Source organism: Oryza glaberrima, chromosome 12 (genome assembly GCF_000147395.1).
Source record: "Oryza glaberrima chromosome 12, OglaRS2, whole genome shotgun sequence".
NCBI classification, from domain to species: domain Eukaryota; kingdom Viridiplantae; phylum Streptophyta; class Magnoliopsida; order Poales; family Poaceae; genus Oryza; species Oryza glaberrima.
In genome coordinates this window covers 17,466,682-17,474,531 of record NC_068337.1, presented here as the reverse complement: position 1 = coordinate 17,474,531, position 7,850 = coordinate 17,466,682, and positions in this window count along the sequence as shown.

Here is a 7,850-nt window from a genome sequence, read left to right as displayed (position 1 = left end):
GCCGCCACCCCGACGAGGCCAGCTCGCCGCTGACGCGCTCACCGAGTGGATGGAGTTGTCGGAGCTGGGCCCCTGGCCGAAGGAGAGAAAGGAGGGAGAGAGGGGAAGAGATAAGGAAGAAGAGAGGAAGAGGTAGAGAAAGAAGGGGCAATTTGGTCACTTCGCGTAAAAATTTGGGTTCTCTATCACTTCGTCAGCATGAATACACTATTTTAATGGGCGCGGTGTCTGCTGGCAAATAACCACGTTTAGAGAGTGTTTTCTCCCAAAAGTGAGTTCTTGTGGTGTCTTACAGCTAAAACCACAAAATCGCGATGTCCCATAGCAAAATTTGTCATCCTGAAAAATACTTTAACAAAAAATAAACCTCAATCCCAGCGTCATCGTTCTTAGCGCTGAAGTATAACATCTCAGCGTCGTATTCTTTGGCGCTGATATTGTTTCTATGCCTCATCCCTCGTGACAGAGGTAATGGTCTGGTGGTTAGGCAGCCTTCAATCCAACATAAAGTTGTGGGTTCTTGACTCTCTCAGACCACATGATATTTTTTTTACTCAACTATACAGTCCGAGCATACTTAAAACATATAAATATACTTTCATTCTTTTTCCCACGTTATTAGTTTTGGACCATATACTTCAACGGTATATTCAAAGTTATATATAGTACTTCCATTCTTTTTCTCTCACAGTATTATTTCTGACTTTTTTTTATTAATCGTGTGGGGAAAACAAACAGAAATCAAATTCAAATATATTTCACCGCAAGAATTCGATTTTCTTCTAAAACTGTACTTCTACCTCTTGGGCAAAAAGGTAAATTCATATATATTCAAATGCAAGGATTCGAGTTGCTTAACTGTACTTCTACCTCTTGGGAAAAAAAGTGCCGGAAGAAAAGAATGAAAGATTTCCTTGTACCGCTAACAAGTGCCAAAAGAAAAAAAAAAGCTTAGGCCCTGCTTAGATGGGACTAAAACTTTTAAGTCCCTATCACATCGGATGTTTGAACACTAATTATAAATATTAAACGTAGACTATTAATAAAACCCATCCATAATTTTAGACTAATTCGCGAGACGAATCTTTTGAGCCTAATTAATCCATGATTAGCCTATGTTATGCTACAGTAAACATTTCCTAATTATGGATTAATTAGGATTAAAAAATTTGTCTCACAAATTAGCTTTTATTTATGTAATTAGTTTTGTAAGTAGTCTATATTTAATACTCTAAATTAGTGTCTAAATACAGGGACTAAAGTTAAGTCCCTGGATCCAAACACCATCTTAGGCTGCTTGCTACCTCACGCATGCATGCACGAAGGCCACAGCACCACAGCCTACAACAACATTATTACTTAATACGATATATGTTAGCTAGCCATTAGTTGTGAGGTCAGCTAACGAGCGTCAAATTAAGATGCGGCGCTGAGATATAAGTACTTCAGCGCCAAGGATTATAACGCTGAGATTGAGTTTTATTTTTATTTTTTAAAAGTTTTTTGTAGGGTCTATTCTTTAAATAAGCGTTTAGAAAGGGTCAAAATGTCACATTTTGTCGTCCCTGTCCCAAGAATGCGGGTACAATATATCACTGAACATTTGATCAAGAGGTTTGCTACTGTCCAGCATGTGGTACCTGCAGGTACTGGTACCGTGGGGTACCAAATGAAATCGAGCCGTTCAATCGCTATGGGCACGATTGGAAACGACCAGAGCAAAGCAGAGCAAGTGGCGAGAGGGCGTGCGACACGAGCGCTATTGACGCCGCAATTTACTAGCAAGCTGTTGTGCTATCTTCTAGGCCTCATGCATATCTCGCCGAAGCCGCAGCCGATGGATCCGGTCAGCCCGGCGCCGGCGCCACCGCGGTGGAGCCTGCACCGGAACGAGCCGGCGTGCGTCGTCGGTGAGGCCACCCGGGGGCTCCCCAGTAGCTGCTTCGATTGCGCTGCAACGACGACATGCTTCGTCGGTGTGGTCATCATCACCGCCGGCGCCTCCGGCGAGTTGGTGACCAAGAGCTTCCCCGACAGCGAGGCGTGGAGGATGTGCAGGAATTTCCCCGACGGGGACTTCTTTTGCACCGAGATCTTCTTCATCGTCTCAGGCCTCTTCAGCTGCTCCTCCATTGCCGCCGGAGCGACGATCTTTGCTATGCCCTCTTGACACCTAATCAATCGTTCGATTGCCACGCCATTTTCACAAAATGTTGATCAAACAAAGAACAGTGAGTAGTCTCCTAGCTGGCCACTGCCATCCAACGCCTTCCCCTCCGGCGCCGAGCGCAAAAAACGCCGCCACCTAGCTCAGAGTCCCCACTTCCACTTCCTCGACCTGGTATTGCTTCCACCTCGTGTTCGAGATAGCTGACAAAAACATCAAAAAGCACCCACCAGTCCGCCATAGATGAGGCTCGTGATTCGTGAGGGTGAGGAGGAAAAGAAAAGGAACACTAGTTGGGGGAATCAAACGCATATGATCTGCACAAGAACGATAGTTGGGGAATCGTCTAATACATCAAATTTCTTGACAACAAGCAAGCAGTCACAGAATTGTTGATCACAATAGCACCCATACACATTATCACAAAGTCTGAAGAAACTGGAAAAAAAAAAGTACATTCACCAAATGGCTTCAAACCATTGTCCAGCAGCAAAATTTGTTTGCAAATGTGAAAAATAAAAAACCACATGCCTAAACAAAACTGACCCTCCATTCTTGATGCGTCGATAGCGGACTGGGGAGGAGGAAGCAGCACCACTATTGGGAGGGTACCAGGGAGACCAGGCGGTCGAGAGGGGACCCCATCCACCGCCTCCGCTGTAGTAGTGCACTGGATGAAGGAGGAGGGAGTAGACTATGAAGTAGTCGAGCCAGCCGGCGTCCGCACATCAGTCCACCGCCTCCGGGATCACAGTCGCCGAGACGCCGCATCTGCCATGCTAAGCTCGTCGCCGTGGCCGCCTCTTCATCAACGCGTTGAGGTCGTCGTCGTAGCCGTTCTTCGTCGTGCTCATCGCCAGCAGTCCGCCGAAGTCGGTGGCCGCCGCATATGACCCAGGGCGGGAAGGGAAAGTTGGGATAGGGCGAAGTGGTGGCAGTAGGTTGCAGTGAGAGGGGCTCAGGTGTCCGGCTCGCTTGGATCCGACCATCGAGCTTGCCCGCGTCGCCGCCATGGAGGAGGATACAAAGGAGACGCGTCAGGCGAAGGGGATCGGGAGGAGCGGCACTGCCGGTGTTGGGGGTCGTACCGCCTCGGTGAAAACGGACTACGATGCGAAATTCCAATTTTGCCCTTTCACTTGTTAAACGCATGTGGATGAAGCGGAAGGTACCCCGCACGAGATTTCTATACCTTCCGGTACCGACGATTGTCAACCGTTAGATCAAACTGAATGGATGGCTTAGATTGCAGTATCGGGAGGTACCAAAAGTTATGTTGGACTGTAAAAATTCTCTTTGATCAATTATAAGAACTACCAAGCCTATGGAACCTGATCCAGGGCGCCATATATAACTAGCTCTGGATGTTACTATGCGTGATGAAATTATCTGGAGATGGTACAACAATAATGGATAGTACTCAGCCACATCGCCACACAAAGTTCAGTTCCAAATTCCAAGGATGCATACTTGCATTCCCAGCAATGACCTCAAGCAGGTCTTGAAAGAAATAATTAATTGAGGTGCATATTCCATCAAAAGATCCTAACAGCTTTCAGTCAAAAAAAAAAAAAAGATCCTAACAGCTGACAACCTTATGAGGAGAGTATGGCCATGTAATTCAGATAATCAGATTGTTCCCTTTTTGGCATCCTGGATAAGACACTATTCACTGACCCAAAAGATTGCCAGTTCTCCATGAGTACATGGTAGTAAATTGTTATTTTTCCATGGTTCAGTATGTATGGAAAGGTCCAACTAGCACAATCTATCCAACTCAAAGTTTGATGGTATGTACTTGGAAGGGGACAATCTAAATTAAGAAGCTAGAAGAATAATCTATATCCAACTCAATTAATTGCTTGTTGGCTTATCAGCCGTAACCATAATTTAAATTTTGAAAGTCAATTTTAGAGTTGATTTTGGGGTATTTTCGTCCAAGTTTTTTTTTCCAGCATTAACTTTTAAAGCCCTGAAAACGGAGATATAAGAATTTCCGTAAATATTTCTTGATTACTTCATTTACTTTTCTACAGCTTAGGACGTGGTGAAATGTTTGGAAGGAAAAGATCAACCCAAGAATTTTTCAACAAGAGGCGAAAACTGAGGTGCAAGTGGCACATATAATCAAGGAGGACATTAGCCGATGGGATTTAACTATAAATGATTAGTTTTATGCCTTTGGGTGTGTTAGGAACTCCAACTCATACTCTCTTCTTTTTTCACGTGTATGTTTCTCTAACTATATAAACGATACATTTTTTTTTAAAAAAAATGTACAGAAAATTGCTTTAGAAGATAATATTAATCAATTTTTAAAGATTTTTTAGCTAATACTTAATTAATCATACGTTCATGAGCCACCTTATGTTGTGTGTGCACGACAGAAGTTCCCAACCTTCTATCCCAAACACACCATTAGTTGAAGCTCTTGCTTTTAATTTCAGTATGTAATTGTAAACATTTGTATGTGTTTCTCTTCATACACTTCTTGATTGAATTAGCAGAGGTCCTGCCATTTTATTTTAAAAAAGAACATTTTTACTTAATCACTAGATCCCTCTTCACAAAATAACTAAATAAATAAGCATATAAAATCCATCAAATTTGCTGAAGATATGATGGGCCCTAAAAGATTTGGACAGGCCGCAAACTCTAAAGAGGCCCAACATAAATTTGGTCCACTATGAGAAGTGAGCTGATTAATCATTGAGTACAAATTTGTACTGCACACATTTATTTTTTAAAAAAGAGAAAACAACTAATCGCCCAAACAGCTACACCACTTTGCCTTTTGACTCGCATGCATGACTAGTTGATTAGACCAGCAAAAGAATTACAGTGAAATCGACATTAGGATATGTGGTTATCTCAGTACCAAACAACACCAAGGCCTTGTTTAGTTATCAAAATGTTTTTTTTTCCCAAAAACGTCACATCGAATCTTTGGACATATGTATGGAGTATTAAATATAAATACAAGTAAAAACTAATTGCACAGTTTGCATGAAAATCGCGAGACGAATCTTTTTTAGCCTAATTAGTCCATGATTAGCCATAAGTGCTACAGTAACCCACATGTGCTAATGACGACTTAATTAGGCTCAAAAGATTCGTCTCGCGGTTATGAAATTAGTTTTTTCATTCGTATCCGAAAACCCTTTTCGACATCTGATCAAACATCCGATGTGACACCCAAAAATTTTCTTTTCGCGGCCTAAATATTTAACAGTAACTAGAAGAACCAATTAATGACTGACTACATCTTGTTCAGGTACATATATGTACAGAAAGAAATAGCTGAAGTTGTCCAACAAGTGCACAGCTAGAAATAGTACTGTAATACCAACTCTTTGTACATATACATTTGTATCTGTTAGCTAAAATACAAGTGCAATTCGTACAAATTTGCATTGGCTCTAATCAATTCATACACAGTATAGTATACTATCTTCTTTTTTTTATATTATAGATAACGCTATTAACTTTTAACATAACATTCAACCATTGATATTATTAAAACATTTAGTGTAAATATTTAAAAGTATAAGTCACACTGAAAGTTTCTTTAATGATAACAAAGTCATGACAAAATAAATGATACCTATATAATTTTTAAATAAGATGAATGGTAAAATATCATGCCAAAAGTCAACGATGTTATATATATTAAAAAACGGAGGTACTACCTCCTAAAGGACTGTAAAAAATCACTTTTGAAAAAAACGTGAACTGCCATTGTCAGTATTTCTCTGTGAAATGCCAACTGAGAGAAAGTGTAAAAGAAAGATTTTTCCCTTCATGGTCCCAAACTTTTTACCTTAAGACCCAGTGAACTTCCATGAAAAATTGCATTTCAGAAGCTGGTGTTTTTTTGTGAAGAAAATGGTGTAGTTGTTGCCGCTATTGTGTATCCGTCCAGTCCAAAATCCTGAAAAATCAATTATAAACAAAATTCTGTAGCCACAGCACCTGAAGCCTAGTGGTGCTATCAATTTTTTAATATTAATTCTTCTCTTGAACTCTTTGGATAGTGAGTGCCATGGTTGGGAGTGTCAAGGATAGACGATAGAGTACTTGTGAACATTCCAAATAAAACAAAAAAAATGCAAAATTTATCACAGGACACCCAAAATTTGTGTAATTTGCTGGTAGACATCGTAAAAACGTGTCACGGCTAAAGACTATAAAAATGGTAATTTGCTAGAGAACACTTTCGAAGAGAGAAATTCTTAAAAAGACGAGAATAACCCTTGGTTTAAAAGCTTTGAGGTTAAGCTAGAGTGAAAATAAAATATGATGTATACTTGGGGTGACGATAAATTTAGAGTTGCATAATTTCTAAATTTCTACTCTAACACCATGTTTAAAGCACGTGGCCCTAGGGGCATTCTCGTCTTTCTTAAGAATTTACCTTTCCAATTGAGTCGAAAGTGTCCTCCAGCAAATTACTAGTTTTTTACAATGTCTTTCAGCCGTGACACGTTTTTATGATGTCTATCAATAAATTACACAAATTTTAAGTGTCATATAGCAAAATTTATCAAAAAAAAAAATGATTCGGTTGAGAAAGTGCAGGCCTTTCATAAGAACAAATCCCAAGGAGAACATGAGTACATTCATGGAACATGCTAATTGGACAGCTTGGGTGCTAAAGCTGCATCATGTTTGGGATTGGAATATATACATGGCTACCAGTAGTTAAGCATATTGCAGTGGCACATTTGATTGTTCTGTGAAAGGTGGTGCCATCATGAATCCTAGCCTTTTCTCTGAAATTCGGAAACATGGAACATTCAAGAAGCTGTAGTAAAGCGATTTTTATAGAGATAATCTATTGCTCTTAAGTAACTCTTAAACAAGAAAAAATCAGTATACTCATTAAATTAACTAAAGCAAAAAAAAAAAAAAGAATCAGCTCATGATTGCACATCTGAGAGCTGTGTTGGCTTGTCGGTGATGCAACACAAACATCACCGATTCATAAGCATAGAATTGTCTTTTTAAAAAAATGAAGGTGTGGATGCTTATCACCAGCTGGTTCAGGATCAAGCGAGACATTTTTCAAACTATGCCTGCATTTTGTCTACAAAATCATGCGCATTCCCGGCTTTATGGCCACAATAACAGATGGGTAGCTCTAGGTTAAGCAGAGAGCAGCTTCTCCATGATGATTGGCACTTTGACAGCAGTGCATGCCCTCATGTCCTTTGGCTTTGCTTGCATGCTCCTCTTTCTTGGATCGCTCTGGTGTTCATCAGCAAAAGTGTAATGATTTGTGTGATCTTGGGATTACTACCCTCTCCTGACCTACATCTGTCCATATAAAAGAATAGAGAATTGAGGACAGGTAGCTAGCAGGTACATGTTTGAATTTTAAACTTGAATTGTGTCATATATACTGTCATATACTATTTTATTTGATTTTCATCTGCCAGAAAACACTGTTGCCTTCAGACTAATTGAGAGCTATGACTGACTTATATCCAACAACATTAGTCAACATAAGCAAACACTCTTGTTTGGGGCTTTATGTCCACTTTCTAACCACCTTGAGAAAAATGGATCTGAATCATATACATCAAAGCCATATGCTCTCTCTCGGTTTCACATTTTTTTTGTGTATTTACTAGGGATATTTGGATATATTATAATATTTTTCAATGGAGTGAATTGAGTTGCA